Raw genomic sequence first — 20,778 nt, 5'->3', positions numbered from 1 at the left:
ATAAAAAAAGCTAGGTCTCTTGGAAAACTCAGCATTACTACGTATCTATGGTGTAGTGGTTATCACGTCCGCTTAATACGCGGAAGGTCCCAAGTTCGAGTCCTGGTAGATACATGTTTTGTCCATCGTGATTGGGCATAAAAAAGCTAGGTCTCTTGGAAATTTCAACATAACTACGAATCTATGGTGTAGTGGTTATCACGTCCGCCTAACACGCGGAATCTCCCAGGTTCGAGCGCTGGTAGATACATATTTTGTCCATCGTGATTGGGCATAAAAAAGCTAGGTCTCTTGGAAAACTCAGTATTACTACGTATCTATGGTGTAGTGGTTATCACGTCCGCCTAACACGCGGAAGGTCCCAGGTTCGAGCCCTGGTAGATACATAATTTGTCCATCGTGATTGGGCATAAAAAAGCTAGGTCTCTTGGAAATTTCAACATAACTACGAATCTATGGTGTAGTGGTTATCACGTCCGCCTAACACGCGGAATCTCCCAGGTTCGAGCGCTGGTAGATACATATTTTGTCCATCGTGATTGGGCATAAAAAAGCTAGGTCTCTTGGAAAACTCAGTATTACTACGTATCTATGGTGTAGTGGTTATCACGTCCGCCTAACACGCGGAAGGTCCCAGGTTCGAGCCCTGGTAGATACATAATTTGTCCATCGTGATTGGGCATAAAAAAGCTAGGTCTCTTGGAAATTTCAACATAACTACGTATCTATGGTGTAGTGGTTATCACGTCCGCTTCACACGCGGTAGGTCCCAGGTTCGAGCCCTGGTAGATACATGTTTTTTCCATCGTGATTGGGCATAAAAATAAGCTAGATCTCTCGGAAAACTCAGTATTTCTGCGTATCTATGCGATAGTGGTTATCACGTCTGGCTAACACGCGGAAGGTCCCAGGTTCGAGGCCCATAAGATACATGTTTTGACTATCGTGATAAGGCATAAAAATAAAATAGATCTCTTGGAAAACTCAGTTCTACTACGTATATATAGTGTAGTGGTTATCACGTCCGCTTTACACGCGGAATGTCCCATGTTCGAGCCCTGGTAGATACATGTTTTGTCCATCGTGATTGGGCATAAAAATTAGCTATATCTCTCGGAAAACTCAGTATTACTACGTATATATGGTGTAGTGGTTATCACGTCCGCCTAACACGTGGAAGGTGCCAGGTTCGAGCCATGGTAGATACATATTTTGTCCATCGTGATTGGGCATAAAAAAAGCTAGGTCTCTTGGAAAACTCAGCATTACTACGTATCTATGGTGTAGTGGTTATCACGTCCGCTTAATACGCGGAAGGTCCCAAGTTCGAGTCCTTTTAGATACATGTTTTGTCCATCGTGATTGGGCATAAAAAAGCTAGGTCTCTTGGAAATTTCAACATAACTACGTATCTATGGTGTAGTGGTTATCACGTCCGCCTAACACGCGGAATCTCCCAGGTTCGAGCCCTGGTAGATACATATTTTGTCCATCGTGATTGGGCATAAAAAAAGCTAGGTCTCTTGGAAAACTCAGCATTACTACGTATCTATGGTGTAGTGGTTATCACGTCCGCTTAATACGCGGAAGGTCCCAAGTTCGAGTCCTGGTAGATACATGTTTTGTCCATCGTGATTGGGCATAAAAAAGCTAGGTCTCTTGGAAATTTCAACATAACTACGTATCTATGGTGTAGTGGTTATCACGTCCGCCTAACACGCGGAATCTCCCAGGTTCGAGCCCTGGTAGATACATATTTTGTCCATCGTGATTGGGCATAAAAAAAGCTAGGTCTCTTGGAAAACTCAGCATTACTACGTATCTATGGTGTAGTGGTTATCACGTCCGCTTAATACGCGGAAGGTCCCAAGTTCGAGTCCTTTTAGATACATGTTTTGTCCATCGTGATTGGGCATAAAAAAGCTAGGTCTCTTGGAAATTTCAACATAACTACGTATCTATGGTGTAGTGGTTATCACGTCCGCCTAACACGCGGAATCTCCCAGGTTCGAGCCCTGGTAGATACATATTTTGTCCATCGTGATTGTGCATAAAAAAAGCTAGGTCTCTTGGAAAACTCAGCATTACTACGTATCTATGGTGTAGTGGTTATCACGTCCGCTTAATACGCGGAAGGTCCCAAGTTCGAGTCCTGGTAGATACATGTTTTGTCCATCGTGATTGGGCATAAAAAAGCTAGGTCTCTTGGAAATTTCAACATAACTACGTATCTATGGTGTAGTGGTTATCACGTCCGCCTAACACGCGGAATCTCCCAGGTTCGAGCCCTGGTAGATACATATTTTGTCCATCGTGATTGGGCATAAAAAAGCTAGGTCTCTTGGAAAACTCAGTATTACTACGTATCTATGGTGTAGTGGTCATCACGTCCGCTTTACACGCGGAATGTCCCATGTTCGAGCCCTGGTAGATACATGTTTTGTCCATCGTGATTGGGCATAAAAATTAGCTAGATCTCTTGGAAAACTCAGTATTACTACGTATATATGGTGTAGTGGTTATCACGTCCGCCTAACACGTGGAAGGTGCCAGGTTCGAGCCCTGGTAGATACATATTTTGTCCATCGTGATTGGGCATAAAAAAAGCTAGGTCTCTTGGAAAACTCAGCATTACTACGTATCTATGGTGTAGTGGTTATCACGTCCGCTTAATACGCGGAAGGTCCCAAGTTCGAGTCCTGGTAGATACATGTTTTGTCCATCGTGATTGGGCATAAAAAAGCTAGGTCTCTTGGAAATTTCAACATAACTACGTATCTATGGTGTAGTGGTTATCACGTCCGCCTAACACGCGGAATCTCCCAGGTTCGAGCCCTGGTAGATACATATTTTGTCCATCGTGATTGGGCATAAAAAAAGCTAGGTCTCTTGGAAAACTCAGCATTACTACGTATCTATGGTGTAGTGGTTATCACGTCCGCTTAATACGCGGAAGGTCCCAAGTTCGAGTCCTGGTAGAGACATGTTTTGTCCATCGTGATTGGGCATAAAAAAGCTAGGTCTCTTGGAAATTTCAACATAACTACGAATCTATGGTGTAGTGGTTATCACGTCCGCCTAACACGCGGAATCTCCCAGGTTCGAGCGCTGGTAGATACATATTTTGTCCATCGTGATTGGGCATAAAAAAGCTAGGTCTCTTGGAAAACTCAGTATTACTACGTATCTATGGTGTAGTGGTTATCACGTCCGCCTAACACGCGGAAGGTCCCAGGTTCGAGCCCTGGTAGATACATAATTTGTCCATCGTGATTGGGCATAAAAAAGCTAGGTCTCTTGGAAATTTCAACATAACTACGTATCTATGGTGTAGTGGTTATCACGTCCGCTTCACACGCGGTAGGTCCCAGGTTCGAGCCCTGGTAGATACATGTTTTTTCCATCGTGATTGGGCATAAAAATAAGCTAGATCTCTCGGAAAACTCAGTATTTCTTCGTATCTATGCGATAGTGGTTATCACGTCTGGCTAACACGCGGAAGGTCCCAGGTTCGAGGCCCATAAGATACATGTTTTGACTATCGTGATTAGGCATAAAAATAAAATAGATCTCTTGGAAAACTCAGTTCTACTACGTATATATAGTGTAGTGGTTATCACGTCCGCTTTACCCGCGGAATGTCCCAGGTTCGAGCCCTGATAGATACATGTTTTGTCCATCGTGATTGGGCATAAATATAAGCTAGATCTCTCGGAAAACTCAGTATTACTACGTATCTATGGTGTAGTGGTTATCACGTCCGCCTAACACGCGGAATCTCCCAGGTTCGAGCCCAGGTAGATACATATTTTGTCCATCGTGATTGGGCATAAAAAAGCTAGGTCTCTTGGAAATTTCAACGTAACTACGTATCTATGGTGTAGTGGTTATCACGTCCGCTTTACACGCGGAAGGTCCCAGGTTCGAGCCCTGCTAGATACATATTTTGACCATCGTGATAGGACATAAAAAAAGCTAGGTCTCTTGGAAAACTCAGTATCACTTCGTATCTATGGTGTAGTGGTTATCACGTCCGCCTAACACGCGGAAGGTCCCAGGTTCGAGCCCTGGAAGATACATATTTTGTCCATCGTGATTGGGCATAAAAAAGCTAGGTCTCTTGGAAATTTCAACATAACTACGTATCTATGGTGCAGTGGTTATCACGTCCGCTTTACACACGGAAGGTCCCAGGTTCGAGCCCTGGTAGATACATGTTTTGTCCATCGTGATTGGGCATAAAAATTAGCTAGATCTCTCGGAAAAGTCAGTATTTGTACGTATCTATGGTGTAGTCGTTATCACGTCCGCTTTACACGCAGAAGGTCCCAGGTTCGAGCCCTGCTAGATACATATTTTGACCATCGTGATAGGACATAAAAAAGCTAGGTCTCTTGGAAAACTCAGTATCACTTCGTATCTATGCGATAGTGGTTATCACGTCCGGCTAACACGCGGAAGGTCCAAGGTTCGACGCCCAAAAGATACATGTTTTGACCATCGTGATTGGGCATAAAAATAAGCTAGATCTCTCGGAAAACTCAGTATTACTACGTATCTGTGGTGTAGTGGTTATCACGTCCGCTTTACACGCGGAAGGTCCCATGTTCGAGCCCTGGTAGATACATGTTTTGTCCATCGTGATTGGGAATAAAAATTAGCTAGATCTCTCGGAAAACTCAGTATTACTACGTATATATGGTGTAGTGGTTATCACGTCCGCCTAACACGTGGAGGGTGCCAGGTTCGAGCCCTGGTAGATACATATTTTGTCCATCGTGATTGGGCATAAAAAAAGCTAGGTCTCTTGGAAAACTCAGCATTACTACGTATCTATGGTGTAGTGGTTATCACGTCCGCTTAATACGCGGAAGGTCCTAAGTTCGAGTCCTGGTAGATACATGTTTTGTCCATCGTGATTGGGCATAAAAAAGCTAGGTCTCTTGGAAATTTCAACATAACTACGTATCTATGGTGTAGTGGTTATCACGTCCGCCTAACACGCGGAATCTCCCGGGTTCGAGCCCTGGTAGATACATATTTTGTCCATCGTGATTGGGCATAAAAAAGCTAGGTCTCTTGGAAAACTCAGTAGTACTACGTATCTATGGTGTAGTGGTTATCACGTCCGCCTAACACGCGGAAGGTCCCAGGTTCGAGCCCTGGTAGATACATAATTTGTCCATCGTGATTGGGCATAAAAATAAGCTAGATCTCTCGGAAAACTCAGTATTTCTTCGTATGTATGCGATAGTGGTTATCACGTCCGGCTGACACGCGGAAGGTCCCAGGTTCGAGGCCCATAAGATACATGTTTTGACTATCGTGATTAGGCATAAAAATAAAATAGATCTCTCGGAAAACTCAGTATTTCTACGTATCTATGGTGTAGTGGTTATCACGTCCGCCTAACACGCGGAAGGTCACAGGTTCGAGCCCTGGTAGATACATGTTTTGTCCATCGTGATTGGGCATAAATATAAGCTAGATCTCTCGGAAAACTCAGTATTACTACGTATCTATGGTGTAGTGGTTATCACGTCCGCCTAACACGCGGAATCTCCCAGGTTCGAGCCCAGGTAGATACATATTTTGTCCATCGTGATTAGGCATAAAAAAGCTAGGTCTCTTGGAAATTTCAACGTAACTACGTATCTATGGTGTAGTGGTTATCACGTCCGCTTTACACGCGGAAGGTCCCAGGTTCGAGCCCTGCTAGATGCATATTTTGACCATCGTGATAGGACATAAAAAAAGCTAGGTCTCTTGGAAAACTCAGTATCACTTCGTATCTATGGTGTAGTGGTTATCACGTCCGCCTAACACGCGGAAGGTCCCAGGTTCGAGCCCTGGTAGATACATAATTTGTCCATCGTGATTGGGCATAAAAAAGCTAGGTCTCTTGGAAATTTCAACACAACTACGTATCTATGGTGTAGTGGTTATCACGTCCGCTTCACACACGGTAGGTCCCAGGTTCGAGCCCTGGTAGATACATGTTTTTTCCATCGTGATTGGGCATAAAAATAAGCTAGATCTCTCGGAAAACTCAGTATTTCTTCGTATCTATGCGATAGTGGTTATCACGTCTGGCTAACACGCGGAAGGTCCCAGGTTCGAGGCCCATAAGATACATGTTTTGACTATCGTGATTAGGCATAAAAATAAAATAGATCTCTTGGAAAACTCAGTTCTACTACGTATATATAGTGTAGTGGTTATCACGTCCGCTTTACCCGCGGAATGTCCCAGGTTCGAGCCCTGATAGATACATGTTTTGTCCATCGTGATTGGGCATAAATATAAGCTAGATCTCTCGGAAAACTCAGTATTACTACGTATCTTTGGTGTAGTGGTTATCACGTCCGCCTAACACGCGGAATCTCCCAGGTTCGAGCCCAGGTAGATACATATTTTGTCCATCGTGATTAGGCATAAAAAAGCTAGGTCTCTTGGAAATTTCAACGTAGCTACGTATCTATGGTGTAGTGGTTATCACGTCCGCTTTACACGCGGAAGGTCCCAGGTTCGAGCCCTGCTAGATACATATTTTGACCATCGTGATAGGACATAAAAAAGCTAGGTCTCTTGGAAAACTCAGTATCACTTCGTATCTATGGTGTAGTGGTTATCACGTCCGCCTAACACGCGGAAGGTCCCAGGTTCGAGCCCTGGAAGATACATATTTTGTCCATCGTGATTGGGCATAAAAAAGCTAGATCTCTTGGAAATTTCAACATAACTACGTATCTATGGTGCAGTGGTTATCACGTCCGCTTTACACACGGAAGGTACCAGGTTCGAGCCCTGGTAGATACATGTTTTGTCCATCGTGATTGGGCATAAAAATTAGCTAGATCTCTCGGAAAAGTCAGTATTTGTACGTATCTATGGTGTAGTCGTTATCACGTCCGCTTTACACGCAGAAGGTCCCAGGTTCGAGCCCTGCTAGATACATATTTTGACCATCGTGATAGGACATAAAAAAGCTAGGTCTCTTGGAAAACTCAGTATCACTTCGTATCTATGCGATAGTGGTTATCACGTCCGGCTAACACGCGGAAGGTCCAAGGTTCGACGCCCAAAAGATACATGTTTTGACCATCTTGATTGGGCATAAAAATAAGCTAGATCTCTCGGAAAACTCAGTATTACTACGTATCTGTGGTGTAGTGGTTATCACGTCCGCTTTACACGCGGAAGGTCCCATGTTCGAGCCCTGCTAGATACATATTTTGACCATCGTGATAGGACATAAAAAAGCTAGGTCTCTTGGAAAACTCAGTATCACTTCGTATCTATGCGATAGTGGTTATCACGTCCGGCTAACACGCGGAAGGTCCAAGGTTCGACGCCCAAAAGATACATGTTTTGACCATCTTGATTGGGCATAAAAATAAGCTAGATCTCTTGGAAAACTCAGTATTACTACGTATATATGGTGTAGTGGTTATCACGTCCGCCTAACACGTGGAAGGTGCCAGGTTCGAGCCCTGGTAGATACATATTTTGTCCATCGTCATTGGGCATAAAAAAAGCTAGATCTCTTGGAAAACTCAGTATTACTACGTATATATGGTGTAGTGGTTATCACGTCCGCCTAACACGTGGAAGGTGCCAGGTTCGAGCCCTGGTAGATACATATTTTGTCCATCGTCATTGGGCATAAAAAAAGCTAGGTCTCTTGGAAAACTCAGTATTACTACGTATCTATGGTGTAGTGGTTATCACGTCCGCCTAAAACGCGGAAGGTCCCAGGTTCGAGCCCTGGTAGATACATAATTTGTCCATCGTGATTGGGCATAAAAATAAGCTAGATCTCTCGGGAAACTCAGTATTTCTTCGTATGTATGCGATAGTGGTTATCACGTCCGGCTGACACGCGGAAGGTCCCAGGTTCGAGGCCCATAAGATACATGTTTTGACTATCGTGATTAGGCATAAAAATAAAATAGATCTCTCGGAAAACTCAGTATTTCTACGTATCTATGGTGTAGTGGTTATCACGTCCGCCTAACACGCGGAAGGTCACAGGTTCGAGCCCTGGTAGATACATATTTTGTCCATCGTGATTGTGCATAAATATAAGCTAGATCTCTTGGAAAACTCAGTATTACTACGCATCTATGGTGTAGTGGTTATCACGTCCGCTTTACACGCAGAAGGTCCCAGGTTCGAGCCCTGCTAGATACATATTTTGACCATCGTGATAGGACATAAAAAAGCTAGGTCTCTTGGAAAACTCAGTATCTTTTCGTATCTATGCGATAGTGGTTTTCACGTCCGGCTAACACGCGGAAGGTCCAAGGTTCGACGCCCAAAAGATACATGTTTTGACCATCGTGATTGGGCATAAAAATAAGCTAGATCTCTCGGAAAACTCAGTATTACTACGTATCTGTGGTGTAGTGGTTATCACGTCCGCTTTACACGCGGAAGTTCCCATGTTCGAGCCCTGGTAGATACATGTTTTGTCCATCGTGATTGGGCATAAAAATTAGCTAGATCTCTCGGAAAACTCAGTATTACTACGTATCTATGGTGTAGTGGTTATCACGTCCGCCTAACACGCGGAAGGTCCCAGGTTCGAGCCGTGGTAGATACATAATTTGTCCATCGTGATTGGGCATAAAAATAAGCTAGATCTCTCGGAAAACTCAGTATTTCTTCGTATGTATGCGATAGTGGTTATCACGTCCGGCTAACACGCGGAAGGTCCCAGGTTCGAGGCCCATAAGATACATGTTTTGACTATCGTGATTAGGCATAAAAATAAAATAGATCTCTCGGAAAACTCAGTATTTCTACGTATCTATGGTGTAGTGGTTATCACGTCCGCCTAACACGCGGAAGGTCCCAGTTTCGAGCCCTGGTAGATACATATTTTGTCCATCGTGATTGGGCATAAATATAAGCTAGATCTCTTGGAAAACTCAGTATTACTACGCATCTATGATGTAGTGGTTATCACGTCCGCTTTACACGCAGAAGGTCCCAGGTTCGAGCCCTGCTAGATACATATTTTGACCATCGTGATAGGACATAAAAAAGCTAGGTCTCTTGGAAAACTCAGTATCACTTCGTATCTATGCGATAGTGGTTTTCACGTCCGGCTAACACGCGGAAGGTCCAAGGTTCGACGCCCAAAAGATACATGTTTTGACCATCGTGATTGGGCATAAAAATAAGCTAGATCTCTCGGAAAACTCAGTATTACTACGTATCTGTGGTGTAGTGGTTATCACGTCCGCTTTACACGCGGAAGGTCCCATGTTCGAGCCCTGGTAGATACATGTTTTGTCCATCGTGATTGGGCATAAAAATTAGCTAGATCTCTCGGAAAACTCAGTATTACTACGTATATAAGGTGTAGTGGTTATCACGTCCGCCTAACACGTGGAAGGTGCCAGGTTCGAGCCCTGGTAGATACATATTTTGTCCATCGTGATTGGGCATAAAAAAAGCTAGGTCTCTTGGAAAACTCAGCATTACTACGTATCTATGGTGTAGTGGTTATCACGTCCGCTTAATACGCGGAAGGTCCCAAGTTCGAGTCCTGGTAGATACATGTTTTGTCCATCGTGATTGGGCATAAAAATTTAGGTCTCTTGGAAATTTCAACATAACTACGTATCTATGGTGTAGTGGTTATCACGTCCGCCTAACACGCGGAATCTCCCAGGTTCGAGCCCTGGTAGATACATATTTTTTCCATCGTGATTGGGCATAAAAAAGCTAGGTCTCTTGGAAAACTCAGTATCACTTCGTATCTATAGTGTAGTGGTTATCACGTCCGCCTAACACGCGGAAGGTCCCAGGTTCGAGCCCTGGAAGATACATATTTTGTCCATCGTGATTGGGCATAAAAAGCTAGGTCTCTTGGAAATTTCAACATAACTACGTATCTATGGTGTAGTGGTTATCACGTCCGCTTTACACACGGAAGGTCCCAGGTTCGAGCCCTGGTAGATACATGTTTTGTCCATCGTGATTGGGCATAAAAATAAGCTAGATCTCTCGGAAAACTCAGTATTTCTACGTATCTATGGTGTAGTGGTTATCACGTCCGCTTTACACGCAGAAGGTCCCAGGATCGAGCCCTGCTAGATACATATTTAGACCATCGTGATAGGACATAAAAAAGCTAGGTCTCTTGGAAAACTCAGTATCATTTCGTATCTATGCGATAGTGGTTATCACGTCCGGCTAATACGCGGAAGGTCCAAGGTTCGACGCCCAAAAGATACATGTTTTGACCATCGTGATTGGGCATAAAAATAAGCTAGATCTCTCGGAAAACTCAGTATTACTACGTATCTGTGGTGTAGTGGTTATCACGTGCGCTTTACACGCGGAAGGTGCCAGGTTCGAGCCCTGGTAGATACATATTTTGTCCATCGTGATATGGCATAAAAAAAGCTAGGTCTCTTGGAAAACTCAGCATTACTACGTATCTATGGTGTAGTGGTTATCACGTCCGCTTAATACGCGGAAGGTCCCAAGTTCGAGTCCTGGTAGATACATGTTTTGTCCATCGTGATTGGGCATAAAAAAGCTAGGTCTCTTGGAATATTCAACATAACTACGTATCTATGGTGTAGTGGTTATCACGTCCGCCTAACACGCGGAATCTCCCAGGTTCGAGCCCTGCTAGATACATATTTTGACCATCGTGATAGGACATAAAAAAAGCTAGGTCTCTTGGAAAACTCAGTATCACTACGTATCTATGGTGTAGTGGTTATCACGTCCGCCTAACACGCGGAATCTCCCAGGTTCGAGCCCTGGTAGATACATATTTTGTCCATCGTGATTGGGCATAAAAAAGCTAGGTCTCTTGGAAAACTCAGTATCACTACGTATCAATGGTGTAGTGGTTATCACGTCCGCCTAACACGCGGAAGGTCCCAGGTTCGAGCCCTGGTAGATACATAATTTGTCCATCGTGATTGGGCATAAAAAAGCCATATCTCTTGGAAATTTCAAGATAACTACGTATCTATGGTGTAGTGGTTATCACGTCCGCTTCACACGCGGTAGCTCCCAGGTTCGAGCCCTGGTAGATACATGTTTTTTCCATCGTGATTGGGCATAAAAATAAGCTAGATCTCTCGGAAAACTCAGTATTTCTTCGTGTCTATGGTGTAGTGGTTATCACGTCCGCCTAACACGCGGAAGGTCCCAGTTTCGAGTCCTGGTAGATACATGTTTTGTCCATCGTGATTGGGCATAATAAAGCTAGGTCTCTTTGAAATTTCAACATAACTACGTATCTATGGTGTAGTGGCTATCACGTCCGCTTCACACGCGGAAGGTCCCAGGTTCGAGCCCTGGTAGATACATATTTTGTCCATAGTGATTGGGCATAAAAAAGCTAGGTCTCTTGGAAAACTCAGTATCGACACGTATATATGGTGTAGTGGTTATCACGTCCGCCTAACACGCGGAAGGTCCCAGGTTCGAGCCCTGGTAAATACATATTTTGTCCATCGTGATTGGGCATAAAAAAGCTAGGTCTCTTGGAAATTTCAACATAACTACGTATCCATGGTGTAGTGGTTATCACGTCCGCTTTACACGCGGAAGTTCCCAGGTACGAGCCCTGCTAGATACATATTTTGACCATCGTGATAGGACATAAAAAAGCTAGGTCTCTTGGAAAACTCAATATTACTAAGTGTCTATGGGATAGTGGTTATCACGTCCGCCTAACACGCGGAATCTCCCAGGTTCGAGCCCTGGTAGATATATATTTTGTCCATCGTGATTGGGCATAAAAAAGCTAGGTCTCTTGGAAATTTCAGCATTTCAACGTATCTATGTTGTAGTGGTTAACACGTCCGCTTCACACGCGGAAGTTCCCAGGTACGAGCCCTGCTAGATACATATTTTGACCATCGTGATAGGACATAAAAAAGCTAAGTCTCTTGGAAAACTCAATGTTACTAAGTGTCTATGGGATGGTGGTTATCCCGTCCGGCTAACACGCGGAAGGTCCAAGGTTCGACGCCCATAAGATACATGTTTTGACCATCGTGATTAGGCATAAAAATATGCTAGGTCTCTTTGAAAACTCAATTTTACTACGTAGCTATAGTGTAGTGGTTATCACGTCCGCTTTAGACGCGGAAGGTCCCAGGTTCGAGCCCTGGTAGATACATGTTTTGTCCATCGTGATTGGGCATAAAAATAAGCTAGATCTCTCGGAAAACTCAGTATTAATACGTATCTGTGGTGTAGTGGTTATCACGTCCGATTCACACGCGGAAGGTCCCAGGTTCGAGCCCTGGTAGATACATGTTTTGTCCATCGTGATTGGGCATAAAAATAAGCTGGATCTCTCGGAAAACTGAGTATTTCTACGTTACTACGGTGTAGTGGTTATCACGTCCACCTAACACGCGGAAGGTCCCAGGTTCGAGCCCTGGTAGATACATATTTTGTCCATCGTGATTGGGCATAAAAAAGCTAGGTCTCTTGGAAATTTCAACATAACTGCGTATTCTACAGGGCCGGAAGGCCCTTGTAGATATGACTTGATACCGTTTTGTAACGTTAAAGTAATATTCACCCGCTTTTGCTAATTTCCTATGGAGATTAACATGGGTTTTTCGTGATATTTCCCCACCGATAACTTAAAAACTACAGCGAAGATACTTTTCGGAATCATCTTAAATTAACAATTAAGTATTTAGGGTGTGCTATCGGCCAGCTTGATCAAAACAATTAAGTCTAAGTATGTTAATTTTACTTAATTACAGAAGTACGGCTTTGACCATCGTGATTGGACATAATAATTAGCTAGATCTCTTGGAAAACTCAGTGTCGCTACGTATCTGTAGTGTGGTGGTTATCACGTCCAATTCACACGCGGAATGTCCCAGGTTCGAGCCCTGGTAGATACATGTATTGACCATCGTGATTGGACATAAGAATTAGCTAGATCTCTTGGAAAACTCAGTGCTACCACGTATCTATGGTGTAGTGGTTATCACGTCCGCTTCACATGCGGAAAGTCCCAGGTAGATATATGTTTTAACCATCTTTATTGGACATAATAATTAGTTAGATCTCTTGGAAAACTTAGACTTACCACGTGTCTATGGTGTATTGGTTATAATAAATATTTAACAATTATTTCACTTCACTTGGTTTAATAAGGTGACATAGGTAGCGTACTTTTTCCCTACTTTTAAAACAATTAAACTAAGTAATATTAGAAGTTCAATAGATTGTCTAAAAAAGATGTTAAAAGCCATTGTTAATGGTGCATAAATGCTTAATATTTCCTTAATACTTGCAAATAATATTAGTAAATGGCGTGAATTGATCATAGAAATGGGGTTAAAGTACACCCTAAATGATGTCTTTTATGGCACTGGAAAAAACAGAATATATGGTGTTTGAATGCACCATTATATTTTAGAGTGCAAATGTACGACGGTAAAGCAAACCTTATTATTCAAAATTTAATTACATTAAGACTGAAGTGACAGATATTATATAAAAACGTCTTGGTTTGGACCAAGGCCGAAAAAACAAACGATATGTGTGAGGTTTACCAATTGACTGTAGTTCAGATATTGAAATATTTTTCTAGTTCTTTTATCCACTCAATCCTTAATCAATATTTAATTCAATCAACTGACTTTACTGTTAATCGATCTAGTCCCTCTAAATTAATTGAAAAAATTACATATCTACGCTTTTTCAAGAACAATTAATTTCATGATAAAATGTTTTCGAAAATGTAATTGTTCTTGAAAAAGCGTAGATATGTAATTTTTTCAACTAATTTAGAGGGACTAGATCGATTAACAGTAAAATCAGTTGATTGAATTAAATATTGATTAAGGATTGAGTGGATAAAAAGAACTAGAAAAAAATTTCAATATCTGAACTTCAGTCAATTGATAAACCTCACACATATCGTTTGTTTTTTCGGCCTTGGTCCAAACCAAGACTTTTTTATGTAATCTATGGTGTAGTGGTTATCACGTCCGCTTCACAAACGGAAGGTCCCAGGTTCGAGCCCTGGTAGATGCATATTTTGTCCATCGTGATTGGGCATATAAAAGGTAGGTCTCTTGGAAAACTCAGTATCACTACGTATCTATGGTGTAGTGGTTATCACGTCCGCCTAACACGCGGAAGGTCCCAGGTTCGAGCCCTGGTAGATACATATTTTGTCCATCGTGATTGGGCATAAAAAGCTAGGTCTCTTGGAAATTTCAACATAACTACGTATCTATGGTGTAGTGGTTATCACGTCCGCTTTACACGCGGAAGGTCCCAGGTTCGAGCCCTGGTAGATACATGTTTTGTCCATCGTGATTGGGCATAAAAATAAGCTAGATCTCTCGGAAAACTCAGTATTTCTACGTATCTATGGTGTAGTGGTTATCACGTCCGCCTAACACGCGGCAGGTCCCAGGTTCGACCCTTGGTAGATACATATTTTGTCCATCGTGATTGAGCATAAAAAAGCTAGGTCTCTTGGAAATTTCAACATAACTACGTATCTATGGTGTAGTGGTTATCACGTCCGCTTCACACGCGGAAGGTCCCAGGTTCGAGCTCTGGTAGCTACATATTTTGTCCATCGTGATTGGGCATAAAAGAGCTAGGTCTCTTGGAAAAATCAGTATAACTACGTATCTATGGTGTAGTGGTTATCACGTCCGCCTAACACGCGGCAGGTCCCAGGTTCGAGCCCTGGTAGATACATGTTTTGTCCATCGTTATTGGGCATAAAAATAAGCTAGATCTCTCGGAAAACTCAGTATTTCTACGTATCTATGGTGTAGTGGTTATCACGTCCGCCTAACACGCGGCAGGTCCCAGGTTCGAGCCTTGGTAGATACATATTTTGTCCATCGTGATTGAGCATAAAAAAGCTAGGTCTCTTGGAAATTTCAACATAACTACGTATCTATGGTGTAGTGGTTATCAAGTCCGCTTCACACGCGGAAGGTCCCAGGTTCGAGCCCTGGTAGATACATGTTTTGTCCATCGTGATTGGGCATAAAAATAAGCTAGATCTCTCGGAAAACTCAGTATTTCTACGTATCTATGGTGTAGTGGTTATCACGTCCGCCTAACACAGGGAAGGTCCCAGGTTCGAGCCCTGCTAGATACATATTTTGACCATCGTGATAGGACATAAAAAAGCTAGGTCTCTTGGAAAACTCAGCATCACTTCGTATCTATGGGATAGTGGTTATCACGTCTGGCTAACACGCGGAAGGTCCCAGGTTCGAGGCCCATAAGATACATGTTTTGACCATCGTGATTAGGCATAAAAATAAAATAGGTCTCTTGGAAAACTCAGTTCTACTACGTATTTATAGTGTAGTGGTTATCACGTCCGCTTTACACGCGGAATGTCCCAGTTTCGAGCCCTGGTAGATACATATTTTGTCCATCGTGATTGAGCATAAAAAAGCTAGGTCTCTTGGAAATTTCAACATAACTACGTATCTATGGTGTAGTGGTTATCACGTCCGCTTCACACGCGGAAGGTCCCAGGTTCGAGCCCTGGTAGATACATGTTTTGTCCATCGTGATTGGGCATAAATATAAGCTAGATCTCTCGGAAAACTCACTATTACTACGTATTTATGGTGTAGTGGTTATCACGTCCGCCTAACACGCGGAATCTCCCAGGTTCGAGCCCTGGTAGATACATATTTTGTCCGTCGTGATTGGGCATAAAAAAGCTAGGTCTCTTGGAAATTTAAGCATTACTACGTATCTATGTTGTAGTGGTTAACACGTCCGCTTCACACGCGGAAGGTCCCAGGTTCGAGCCCTGGTGGATACACATTTTGACCATCGATATAGGACATTAAAAAAAGCTAGGTCTCTTGGAAAACTCAATATTAGTAAGTGTCTATGGGATAGTGGTTATCACGTCCGGCTAACACGCGGAAGGTCCCAGGTTCGAGCCCTGGTAGATACATATTTTGTCCATCGTGATTGGGCATAAAAAAGCTAGGTCTCGTGGTAATTTCAGCATTACTACGTATCTATGTTGTAGTGGTTAACACGTCCGCTTCACACGCGGAAGGTCCCAGGTTCGAGCCTTGGTGGATACACATTTTGACCATCGATATAGGACATTAAAAAAAGCTAGGTCTCTTGGAAAACTCAATACTACTAAGTGTCTATGGGATAGTGGTTATCACGTCCGGCTAACACGCGGAAGGTCCCAGGTTCGAGCCCTGGTAGATACATAATTTTTCCATCGTGATTGGGCATAAAAAAGCTAGGTCTCGTGGAAATTTCAACATAACTACGTATCTATGGTGTAGTGGTTATCACGTCCGCTTCACACGCGGAAGGTCCCAGGTTCGAGCCCTGGTAGATACATGTTTTGTCCATCGTGATTGGGCATAAAAATAAGCTAGATCCCTCGGAAAACTCAGTATTTCTACATATCTATGGTGTAGTGGTTATCACGTCCGCCTAACACGCGGCAGGTCCCAGGTTCGAGCCCTGGTAGATACATATTTTGTCCATCGTGATTGAGCATAAAAAAGCTAGTTCTCTTGGAAATTTCAACATAACTACGTATCTCTGGTGTAGTGGTTATCACGTCCGCTTCACACGCGGAAGGTCCCAGGTTCGATCCCTGGTAGATACATGTTTTGTCCATCGTGATTGGGTATAAAAATAAGCTAGATCTCTCGGAAAACTCAGTATTTCTACGTATCTATGGTGTAGTGGTTATCACGTCCGCCTAACACGCGGCAGGTCCCAGGTTCGAGCCCTGGTAGATACATATTTTGTCCATCGTGATTGAGCATAAAAAAGCTAGGTCTCTTGGAAATTTCAACATAACTACGTATCTATGGTGTAGTGGTTATCACGTCCGCTTCACACGCGGAAGGTCCCAGGTTCGAGCCCTGGTAGATACATGTTTTGTCCATCGTGATTGGGCATAGAAATAAGCTAGATCTCTCGGAAAACTCAGTATTTCTACGTATCTATGGTGTAGTGGTTATCACGTCCACCTAACACAGGGAAGGTCCCAGGTTCGAGCCCTGCTAGATACATATTTTGACCATCGTGATAGGACATAAAAAAAGCTAGGTCTCTTGGAAAACTCAGTATCACTTCGTATCTATGGGATAGTGGTTATCACGTCTGGCTAACACGCGGAAGGTCCCAGGTTTGAGGCCCATAAGATACATGTTTTGACCATCGTGATTAGCCATAAAAATAAAATAGGTCTCTTGGAAAACTCTGTTCTACTACGTATATATAGTGTAGTGGTTATCACGTCCGCTTTACACGCCGAATGTCCCAGGTTCGAGCCCTGGTAGATACATGTTTTGTCCATCGTGATTGGGCATAAATATAAGCTAGATCTCTCGGAAAACTCAGTATTACTACGTATCTATGGTGTAGTGGTTATCACGTCTGCCTAACACGCGGAATCTCCCAGGTTCGAGCCTTGGTAGATACATATTTTGTCCATCGTGATTGGGCATAAAAAAGCTAGGTCTCTTGGAAATTTCAGCATTACTACGTATCTATGTTGTAGTGGTTAACTCGTCCGCTTCACACGCGGAAGGTCCCAGGTTCGTGCCCTCATGGATACACATTTTGACCATCGATATAGGACATTAAAAAAAGTAGGTCTCTTGGAAAACTCAATATTACTAAGTGTATATGGGATAGTGGTTATCACGTCCGGCTAACACGCGGAAGGTCCAAGGTTCGACGCCCAAAAGATACATGTTTTGACCATCGTGATTGGGCATAAAAATAAGCTAGATCTCTCGGAAAACTCAGTATTTCTACGTATCTGTGGTGTAGTGGTTATCACGTCCGCTTTACACGCGGAAGGTCCCATGTTCGAGCCCTGGTAGATACATGTTTTGTCCATCGTGATTGGGCATAAAAATTAGCTTGATCTCTCGGAAAACTCAGTATTACTACGTATATATGGTGTAGTGGTTATCACGTCCGCCTAACACGTGGAAGGTGCAAGGTTCGAGCCCTGGTAGATACATATTTTGTCTATCGTGATTGGGCATAAAAAAAGCTAGGTCTCTTGGAAAACTCAGCATTACTACGTATCTATGGTGTAGTGGTTATCACGTCCGCTTAATACGCGGAAGGTCCCAAGTTCGAGTCCTGGTAGATACATGTTTTGTCCATCGTGATTGGGCATAAAAAAGCTAGGTCTCTTGGAAATTTCAACATAACTACGTATCTATGGTGTAGTGGTTATCACGTCCGCTTCACACGCGGAAGGTTCCAGGTTCGAGCCCTGGTAGATACATATTTTGTCCATCGTGATTGGGCATAAAAAAGCTAGGTCTCTTGGAAAACTCAGTATCAATACGTATCTATGGTGTAGTGGTTATCACGTCCGCCTAACACGCGGAAGGTCCCAGGTTCGAGCCCTGCTAGATACATATTTTGACCATCGTGATTGGGCAAAAAAAGCTAGGTCTCTTGGAAAACTCAGTATTACTACGTATCAATGGTGTAGTGGTTATCACGTCCGCCTAACACGCGGAAGGTCCCAGGTTCGAGCCCTGGTAGATACATAATTTGTCCATCGTGATTGGGCATAAAAAAGCCATATCTCTTGGAAATTTCAACATAACTACGTATCTATGGTGTAGTGGTTATCACGTCCGCTTCACACGCGGAAGGTCCCAGGTTCGAGCCCTGGTAGATACATATTTTGTCCATAGTGATTGGGCATAAAAAAGCTAGGTCTCTTGGAAATTTCAACATAACTACGTATCTATGGTGTAGTGGTTATCACGTCCGCTTTACACGCGGAAGTTCCCAGGTACGAGCCCTGCTAGATACATATTTTGACCATCGTGATAGGACATAAAAAGCTAGGTCTCTTGGAAAACTCAATATTACTAAGTGTCTATGGGATAGTGGTTATCACGTCCGCCTAACACGCGGAATCTCCCAGGTTCGAGCCCTGGAAGATACATATTTTGTCCATCGTGATTGGGCATAAAAAAGCTAGGTCTCTTGGAAATTTCAGCATTTCAATGTATCTATATTGTAGTGGTTAACACGTCCGCTTCACACGCGGAAGGTCCCAGGTTCGAGCCCTGGTGGATACACATTTTGACCATCGATATAGGACATTAAAAAAAGCTAGGTCTCTTGGAAAACTCAATGTTACTAAGTGTCTATGGGATGGTGGTTATCCCGTCCGGCTAACACGCGGAAGGTCCAAGGTTCGACGCCCATAAGATACATATTTTGACCATCGTGATTGGGCATAAAAAAGCTAGGTCTCTTGGAAAACTCAGTATTACTACGTATCAATGGTGTAGTGGTTATCACGTCCGCCTAACACGCGGAAGGTCCCAGGTTCGAGCCCTGGTAGATACATAATTTGTCCATCGTGATTGGGCATAAAAAAGCCATATCTCTTGGAAATTTCAACATAACTACGTATCTATGGTGTAGTGGTTATCACGTCCGCTTCACACGCGGTAGCTTCCAGGTTCGAGCCCTGGTAGATACATGTTTTTTCCATCGTGATTGGGCATAAAAATAAGCTAGATCTCTCGGAAAACTCAGTATTTCTTCGTGTCTATGGTGTAGTGGTTATCACGTCCGCCTAACACGCGGAAGGTCCCAGTTTCGAGTCCTGGTAGATACATGTTTTGTCCATCGTGATTGGGCATAATAAAGCTAGGTCTCTTGGAAATTTCAACATAACTACGTATCTATGGTGTAGTGGTTATCACGTCCGCTTCACACGCGGAAGGTCCCAGGTTCGAGCCCTGGTAGATACATATTTTGTCCATAGTGATTGGGCATAAAAAAAGCTAGGTCTCTTGGAAAACTCAGTATCGACACGTATCTATGGTGTAGTGGTTATCACGTCCGCCTAACACGCGGAAGGTCCCAGGTTCGATCCCTGGTAGATACATATTTTGTCCATCGTGATTGGGCATAAAAAAGCTAGGTCTCTTGGAAATTTCAACATAACTACGTATCTATGGTGTAGTGGTTATCACGTCCGCTTTACACGCGGAAGTTCCCAGGTACGAGCCCTGCTAGATACATATTTTGACCATCGTGATAGGACATAAAAAAGCTAGGTCTCTTGGAAAACTCAATATTACTAAGTGTCTATGGGATAGTGGTTATCACGTCCGCCTAACACGCGGAATCTCCCAGGTTCCAGCCCTGGTAGATACATATTTTGTCCATCGTGATTGGGCATAAAAAAGCTAGGTCTCTTGGAAATGTCAGCATTTCAACGTATCTATGTTGTAGTGGTTAACACGTCCGCTTCACACGCGGAAGGTCCCAGGTTCGAGCCCTGGTGGATACACATTTTGACCATCGATATAGGACATTAAAAAAAGCTAGGTCTCTTGGAAAACTCAATGTTACTAAGTGTCTATGGGATGGTGGTTATCCCGTCCGGCTAACACGCGGAAGGTCCAAGGTTCGACGCCCATAAGATACATATTTTGACCATCGTGATTGGGCATAAAAAAGCTAGGTCTCTTGGAAAACTCAGTATTACTACGTATCAATGGTGTAGTGGTTATCACGTCCGCCTAACACGCGGAAGGTCCCAGGTTCGAGCCCTGGTAGATACATAATTTGTCCATCGTGATTGGGCATAAAAAAGCCATATCTCTTGGAAATTTCAACATAACTACGTATCTATGGTGTAGTGGTTATCACGTCCGCTTCACACGCGGTAGCTTCCAGGTTCGAGCCCTGGTAGATACATGTTTTTTCCATCGTGATTGGGCATAAAAATAA

The 20,778-nt window shown here is 43.3% G+C and overlaps 68 non-coding genes across 68 annotated transcripts; all 68 read left to right on the top strand.

Moving 5' to 3' along the window:
• Positions 1-41: 41 nt before the first annotated feature.
• On the top strand, positions 42-114 carry TRNAI-AAU (transfer RNA isoleucine (anticodon AAU)). The gene has a single exon. It is a non-coding gene; the product is annotated as a tRNA-Ile (tRNA).
• Positions 115-313: 199 nt separating this feature from the next.
• TRNAV-AAC (transfer RNA valine (anticodon AAC)) lies at positions 314-386 on the top strand. Its single transcript has one exon. It is a non-coding gene; the product is annotated as a tRNA-Val (tRNA).
• Positions 387-585: 199 nt separating this feature from the next.
• Positions 586-658, top strand: TRNAV-AAC (transfer RNA valine (anticodon AAC)). The gene has a single exon. It is a non-coding gene; the product is annotated as a tRNA-Val (tRNA).
• Positions 659-721: 63 nt separating this feature from the next.
• Positions 722-794, top strand: TRNAV-CAC (transfer RNA valine (anticodon CAC)). The gene has a single exon. It is a non-coding gene; the product is annotated as a tRNA-Val (tRNA).
• A 614-nt stretch (positions 795-1,408) lies between these two features.
• Positions 1,409-1,481, top strand: TRNAV-AAC (transfer RNA valine (anticodon AAC)). Its single transcript has one exon. It is a non-coding gene; the product is annotated as a tRNA-Val (tRNA).
• Positions 1,482-1,545: 64 nt separating this feature from the next.
• Positions 1,546-1,618, top strand: TRNAI-AAU (transfer RNA isoleucine (anticodon AAU)). The gene has a single exon. It is a non-coding gene; the product is annotated as a tRNA-Ile (tRNA).
• Positions 1,619-1,681: 63 nt separating this feature from the next.
• Positions 1,682-1,754, top strand: TRNAV-AAC (transfer RNA valine (anticodon AAC)). Its single transcript has one exon. It is a non-coding gene; the product is annotated as a tRNA-Val (tRNA).
• Positions 1,755-1,954: 200 nt separating this feature from the next.
• TRNAV-AAC (transfer RNA valine (anticodon AAC)) lies at positions 1,955-2,027 on the top strand. Its single transcript has one exon. It is a non-coding gene; the product is annotated as a tRNA-Val (tRNA).
• A 64-nt stretch (positions 2,028-2,091) lies between these two features.
• On the top strand, positions 2,092-2,164 carry TRNAI-AAU (transfer RNA isoleucine (anticodon AAU)). Its single transcript has one exon. It is a non-coding gene; the product is annotated as a tRNA-Ile (tRNA).
• A 63-nt stretch (positions 2,165-2,227) lies between these two features.
• On the top strand, positions 2,228-2,300 carry TRNAV-AAC (transfer RNA valine (anticodon AAC)). The gene has a single exon. It is a non-coding gene; the product is annotated as a tRNA-Val (tRNA).
• A 338-nt stretch (positions 2,301-2,638) lies between these two features.
• On the top strand, positions 2,639-2,711 carry TRNAI-AAU (transfer RNA isoleucine (anticodon AAU)). The gene has a single exon. It is a non-coding gene; the product is annotated as a tRNA-Ile (tRNA).
• Positions 2,712-2,774: 63 nt separating this feature from the next.
• Positions 2,775-2,847, top strand: TRNAV-AAC (transfer RNA valine (anticodon AAC)). Its single transcript has one exon. It is a non-coding gene; the product is annotated as a tRNA-Val (tRNA).
• A 64-nt stretch (positions 2,848-2,911) lies between these two features.
• Positions 2,912-2,984, top strand: TRNAI-AAU (transfer RNA isoleucine (anticodon AAU)). Its single transcript has one exon. It is a non-coding gene; the product is annotated as a tRNA-Ile (tRNA).
• A 199-nt stretch (positions 2,985-3,183) lies between these two features.
• On the top strand, positions 3,184-3,256 carry TRNAV-AAC (transfer RNA valine (anticodon AAC)). The gene has a single exon. It is a non-coding gene; the product is annotated as a tRNA-Val (tRNA).
• A 63-nt stretch (positions 3,257-3,319) lies between these two features.
• TRNAV-CAC (transfer RNA valine (anticodon CAC)) lies at positions 3,320-3,392 on the top strand. Its single transcript has one exon. It is a non-coding gene; the product is annotated as a tRNA-Val (tRNA).
• Positions 3,393-3,869: 477 nt separating this feature from the next.
• Positions 3,870-3,942, top strand: TRNAV-UAC (transfer RNA valine (anticodon UAC)). The gene has a single exon. It is a non-coding gene; the product is annotated as a tRNA-Val (tRNA).
• A 64-nt stretch (positions 3,943-4,006) lies between these two features.
• On the top strand, positions 4,007-4,079 carry TRNAV-AAC (transfer RNA valine (anticodon AAC)). The gene has a single exon. It is a non-coding gene; the product is annotated as a tRNA-Val (tRNA).
• A 750-nt stretch (positions 4,080-4,829) lies between these two features.
• Positions 4,830-4,902, top strand: TRNAI-AAU (transfer RNA isoleucine (anticodon AAU)). Its single transcript has one exon. It is a non-coding gene; the product is annotated as a tRNA-Ile (tRNA).
• A 199-nt stretch (positions 4,903-5,101) lies between these two features.
• Positions 5,102-5,174, top strand: TRNAV-AAC (transfer RNA valine (anticodon AAC)). The gene has a single exon. It is a non-coding gene; the product is annotated as a tRNA-Val (tRNA).
• Positions 5,175-5,377: 203 nt separating this feature from the next.
• TRNAV-AAC (transfer RNA valine (anticodon AAC)) lies at positions 5,378-5,450 on the top strand. The gene has a single exon. It is a non-coding gene; the product is annotated as a tRNA-Val (tRNA).
• Positions 5,451-5,651: 201 nt separating this feature from the next.
• On the top strand, positions 5,652-5,724 carry TRNAV-UAC (transfer RNA valine (anticodon UAC)). The gene has a single exon. It is a non-coding gene; the product is annotated as a tRNA-Val (tRNA).
• A 64-nt stretch (positions 5,725-5,788) lies between these two features.
• TRNAV-AAC (transfer RNA valine (anticodon AAC)) lies at positions 5,789-5,861 on the top strand. The gene has a single exon. It is a non-coding gene; the product is annotated as a tRNA-Val (tRNA).
• Positions 5,862-5,924: 63 nt separating this feature from the next.
• TRNAV-CAC (transfer RNA valine (anticodon CAC)) lies at positions 5,925-5,997 on the top strand. The gene has a single exon. It is a non-coding gene; the product is annotated as a tRNA-Val (tRNA).
• Positions 5,998-6,474: 477 nt separating this feature from the next.
• TRNAV-UAC (transfer RNA valine (anticodon UAC)) lies at positions 6,475-6,547 on the top strand. Its single transcript has one exon. It is a non-coding gene; the product is annotated as a tRNA-Val (tRNA).
• Positions 6,548-6,610: 63 nt separating this feature from the next.
• On the top strand, positions 6,611-6,683 carry TRNAV-AAC (transfer RNA valine (anticodon AAC)). Its single transcript has one exon. It is a non-coding gene; the product is annotated as a tRNA-Val (tRNA).
• A 1,023-nt stretch (positions 6,684-7,706) lies between these two features.
• TRNAF-AAA (transfer RNA phenylalanine (anticodon AAA)) lies at positions 7,707-7,779 on the top strand. Its single transcript has one exon. It is a non-coding gene; the product is annotated as a tRNA-Phe (tRNA).
• Positions 7,780-7,982: 203 nt separating this feature from the next.
• On the top strand, positions 7,983-8,055 carry TRNAV-AAC (transfer RNA valine (anticodon AAC)). Its single transcript has one exon. It is a non-coding gene; the product is annotated as a tRNA-Val (tRNA).
• Positions 8,056-8,808: 753 nt separating this feature from the next.
• Positions 8,809-8,881, top strand: TRNAV-AAC (transfer RNA valine (anticodon AAC)). The gene has a single exon. It is a non-coding gene; the product is annotated as a tRNA-Val (tRNA).
• Positions 8,882-9,495: 614 nt separating this feature from the next.
• Positions 9,496-9,568, top strand: TRNAI-AAU (transfer RNA isoleucine (anticodon AAU)). The gene has a single exon. It is a non-coding gene; the product is annotated as a tRNA-Ile (tRNA).
• Positions 9,569-9,630: 62 nt separating this feature from the next.
• On the top strand, positions 9,631-9,703 carry TRNAV-AAC (transfer RNA valine (anticodon AAC)). Its single transcript has one exon. It is a non-coding gene; the product is annotated as a tRNA-Val (tRNA).
• A 63-nt stretch (positions 9,704-9,766) lies between these two features.
• TRNAV-AAC (transfer RNA valine (anticodon AAC)) lies at positions 9,767-9,839 on the top strand. Its single transcript has one exon. It is a non-coding gene; the product is annotated as a tRNA-Val (tRNA).
• A 62-nt stretch (positions 9,840-9,901) lies between these two features.
• TRNAV-UAC (transfer RNA valine (anticodon UAC)) lies at positions 9,902-9,974 on the top strand. Its single transcript has one exon. It is a non-coding gene; the product is annotated as a tRNA-Val (tRNA).
• Positions 9,975-10,450: 476 nt separating this feature from the next.
• Positions 10,451-10,523, top strand: TRNAI-AAU (transfer RNA isoleucine (anticodon AAU)). The gene has a single exon. It is a non-coding gene; the product is annotated as a tRNA-Ile (tRNA).
• A 200-nt stretch (positions 10,524-10,723) lies between these two features.
• TRNAV-AAC (transfer RNA valine (anticodon AAC)) lies at positions 10,724-10,796 on the top strand. The gene has a single exon. It is a non-coding gene; the product is annotated as a tRNA-Val (tRNA).
• A 63-nt stretch (positions 10,797-10,859) lies between these two features.
• TRNAV-AAC (transfer RNA valine (anticodon AAC)) lies at positions 10,860-10,932 on the top strand. Its single transcript has one exon. It is a non-coding gene; the product is annotated as a tRNA-Val (tRNA).
• Positions 10,933-10,995: 63 nt separating this feature from the next.
• Positions 10,996-11,068, top strand: TRNAV-CAC (transfer RNA valine (anticodon CAC)). Its single transcript has one exon. It is a non-coding gene; the product is annotated as a tRNA-Val (tRNA).
• A 65-nt stretch (positions 11,069-11,133) lies between these two features.
• Positions 11,134-11,206, top strand: TRNAV-AAC (transfer RNA valine (anticodon AAC)). Its single transcript has one exon. It is a non-coding gene; the product is annotated as a tRNA-Val (tRNA).
• Positions 11,207-11,269: 63 nt separating this feature from the next.
• Positions 11,270-11,342, top strand: TRNAV-CAC (transfer RNA valine (anticodon CAC)). The gene has a single exon. It is a non-coding gene; the product is annotated as a tRNA-Val (tRNA).
• A 63-nt stretch (positions 11,343-11,405) lies between these two features.
• Positions 11,406-11,478, top strand: TRNAV-AAC (transfer RNA valine (anticodon AAC)). The gene has a single exon. It is a non-coding gene; the product is annotated as a tRNA-Val (tRNA).
• Positions 11,479-12,087: 609 nt separating this feature from the next.
• On the top strand, positions 12,088-12,160 carry TRNAL-UAG (transfer RNA leucine (anticodon UAG)). The gene has a single exon. It is a non-coding gene; the product is annotated as a tRNA-Leu (tRNA).
• Positions 12,161-12,225: 65 nt separating this feature from the next.
• On the top strand, positions 12,226-12,298 carry TRNAV-CAC (transfer RNA valine (anticodon CAC)). The gene has a single exon. It is a non-coding gene; the product is annotated as a tRNA-Val (tRNA).
• A 1,674-nt stretch (positions 12,299-13,972) lies between these two features.
• On the top strand, positions 13,973-14,046 carry TRNAV-CAC (transfer RNA valine (anticodon CAC)). Its single transcript has one exon. It is a non-coding gene; the product is annotated as a tRNA-Val (tRNA).
• Positions 14,047-14,109: 63 nt separating this feature from the next.
• TRNAV-AAC (transfer RNA valine (anticodon AAC)) lies at positions 14,110-14,182 on the top strand. Its single transcript has one exon. It is a non-coding gene; the product is annotated as a tRNA-Val (tRNA).
• A 62-nt stretch (positions 14,183-14,244) lies between these two features.
• TRNAV-UAC (transfer RNA valine (anticodon UAC)) lies at positions 14,245-14,317 on the top strand. Its single transcript has one exon. It is a non-coding gene; the product is annotated as a tRNA-Val (tRNA).
• Positions 14,318-14,518: 201 nt separating this feature from the next.
• Positions 14,519-14,591, top strand: TRNAV-CAC (transfer RNA valine (anticodon CAC)). Its single transcript has one exon. It is a non-coding gene; the product is annotated as a tRNA-Val (tRNA).
• A 63-nt stretch (positions 14,592-14,654) lies between these two features.
• Positions 14,655-14,727, top strand: TRNAV-AAC (transfer RNA valine (anticodon AAC)). The gene has a single exon. It is a non-coding gene; the product is annotated as a tRNA-Val (tRNA).
• A 201-nt stretch (positions 14,728-14,928) lies between these two features.
• On the top strand, positions 14,929-15,001 carry TRNAV-CAC (transfer RNA valine (anticodon CAC)). The gene has a single exon. It is a non-coding gene; the product is annotated as a tRNA-Val (tRNA).
• Positions 15,002-15,476: 475 nt separating this feature from the next.
• Positions 15,477-15,549, top strand: TRNAV-CAC (transfer RNA valine (anticodon CAC)). The gene has a single exon. It is a non-coding gene; the product is annotated as a tRNA-Val (tRNA).
• A 201-nt stretch (positions 15,550-15,750) lies between these two features.
• TRNAV-CAC (transfer RNA valine (anticodon CAC)) lies at positions 15,751-15,823 on the top strand. Its single transcript has one exon. It is a non-coding gene; the product is annotated as a tRNA-Val (tRNA).
• A 201-nt stretch (positions 15,824-16,024) lies between these two features.
• On the top strand, positions 16,025-16,097 carry TRNAV-CAC (transfer RNA valine (anticodon CAC)). The gene has a single exon. It is a non-coding gene; the product is annotated as a tRNA-Val (tRNA).
• A 201-nt stretch (positions 16,098-16,298) lies between these two features.
• Positions 16,299-16,371, top strand: TRNAV-CAC (transfer RNA valine (anticodon CAC)). The gene has a single exon. It is a non-coding gene; the product is annotated as a tRNA-Val (tRNA).
• A 201-nt stretch (positions 16,372-16,572) lies between these two features.
• Positions 16,573-16,645, top strand: TRNAV-CAC (transfer RNA valine (anticodon CAC)). The gene has a single exon. It is a non-coding gene; the product is annotated as a tRNA-Val (tRNA).
• A 65-nt stretch (positions 16,646-16,710) lies between these two features.
• On the top strand, positions 16,711-16,783 carry TRNAV-AAC (transfer RNA valine (anticodon AAC)). Its single transcript has one exon. It is a non-coding gene; the product is annotated as a tRNA-Val (tRNA).
• A 63-nt stretch (positions 16,784-16,846) lies between these two features.
• On the top strand, positions 16,847-16,919 carry TRNAV-CAC (transfer RNA valine (anticodon CAC)). The gene has a single exon. It is a non-coding gene; the product is annotated as a tRNA-Val (tRNA).
• Positions 16,920-18,083: 1,164 nt separating this feature from the next.
• Positions 18,084-18,156, top strand: TRNAI-AAU (transfer RNA isoleucine (anticodon AAU)). The gene has a single exon. It is a non-coding gene; the product is annotated as a tRNA-Ile (tRNA).
• Positions 18,157-18,219: 63 nt separating this feature from the next.
• On the top strand, positions 18,220-18,292 carry TRNAV-CAC (transfer RNA valine (anticodon CAC)). The gene has a single exon. It is a non-coding gene; the product is annotated as a tRNA-Val (tRNA).
• Positions 18,293-18,355: 63 nt separating this feature from the next.
• Positions 18,356-18,428, top strand: TRNAV-AAC (transfer RNA valine (anticodon AAC)). Its single transcript has one exon. It is a non-coding gene; the product is annotated as a tRNA-Val (tRNA).
• A 62-nt stretch (positions 18,429-18,490) lies between these two features.
• Positions 18,491-18,563, top strand: TRNAV-AAC (transfer RNA valine (anticodon AAC)). Its single transcript has one exon. It is a non-coding gene; the product is annotated as a tRNA-Val (tRNA).
• A 63-nt stretch (positions 18,564-18,626) lies between these two features.
• On the top strand, positions 18,627-18,699 carry TRNAV-CAC (transfer RNA valine (anticodon CAC)). The gene has a single exon. It is a non-coding gene; the product is annotated as a tRNA-Val (tRNA).
• Positions 18,700-19,033: 334 nt separating this feature from the next.
• On the top strand, positions 19,034-19,106 carry TRNAV-CAC (transfer RNA valine (anticodon CAC)). Its single transcript has one exon. It is a non-coding gene; the product is annotated as a tRNA-Val (tRNA).
• Positions 19,107-19,307: 201 nt separating this feature from the next.
• On the top strand, positions 19,308-19,380 carry TRNAV-AAC (transfer RNA valine (anticodon AAC)). Its single transcript has one exon. It is a non-coding gene; the product is annotated as a tRNA-Val (tRNA).
• A 63-nt stretch (positions 19,381-19,443) lies between these two features.
• On the top strand, positions 19,444-19,516 carry TRNAV-CAC (transfer RNA valine (anticodon CAC)). The gene has a single exon. It is a non-coding gene; the product is annotated as a tRNA-Val (tRNA).
• A 65-nt stretch (positions 19,517-19,581) lies between these two features.
• TRNAV-AAC (transfer RNA valine (anticodon AAC)) lies at positions 19,582-19,654 on the top strand. Its single transcript has one exon. It is a non-coding gene; the product is annotated as a tRNA-Val (tRNA).
• A 63-nt stretch (positions 19,655-19,717) lies between these two features.
• TRNAV-CAC (transfer RNA valine (anticodon CAC)) lies at positions 19,718-19,790 on the top strand. Its single transcript has one exon. It is a non-coding gene; the product is annotated as a tRNA-Val (tRNA).
• A 64-nt stretch (positions 19,791-19,854) lies between these two features.
• Positions 19,855-19,927, top strand: TRNAV-AAC (transfer RNA valine (anticodon AAC)). Its single transcript has one exon. It is a non-coding gene; the product is annotated as a tRNA-Val (tRNA).
• A 335-nt stretch (positions 19,928-20,262) lies between these two features.
• On the top strand, positions 20,263-20,335 carry TRNAV-CAC (transfer RNA valine (anticodon CAC)). The gene has a single exon. It is a non-coding gene; the product is annotated as a tRNA-Val (tRNA).
• A 201-nt stretch (positions 20,336-20,536) lies between these two features.
• On the top strand, positions 20,537-20,609 carry TRNAV-AAC (transfer RNA valine (anticodon AAC)). Its single transcript has one exon. It is a non-coding gene; the product is annotated as a tRNA-Val (tRNA).
• A 63-nt stretch (positions 20,610-20,672) lies between these two features.
• On the top strand, positions 20,673-20,745 carry TRNAV-CAC (transfer RNA valine (anticodon CAC)). Its single transcript has one exon. It is a non-coding gene; the product is annotated as a tRNA-Val (tRNA).
• The last annotated feature ends 33 nt before the right edge of the window (positions 20,746-20,778 follow it).

The sequence above is a fragment of the Phalangium opilio genome, unplaced genomic scaffold (genome assembly GCF_054372755.1).
Source record: "Phalangium opilio isolate 3A_F unplaced genomic scaffold, DU_Popi_V2 ptg000013l_1, whole genome shotgun sequence".
In the NCBI taxonomy this organism is placed as follows: Eukaryota; Metazoa; Arthropoda; class Arachnida; order Opiliones; family Phalangiidae; genus Phalangium; species Phalangium opilio.
This window is presented reverse-complemented; position numbering and strand designations above follow the sequence as displayed.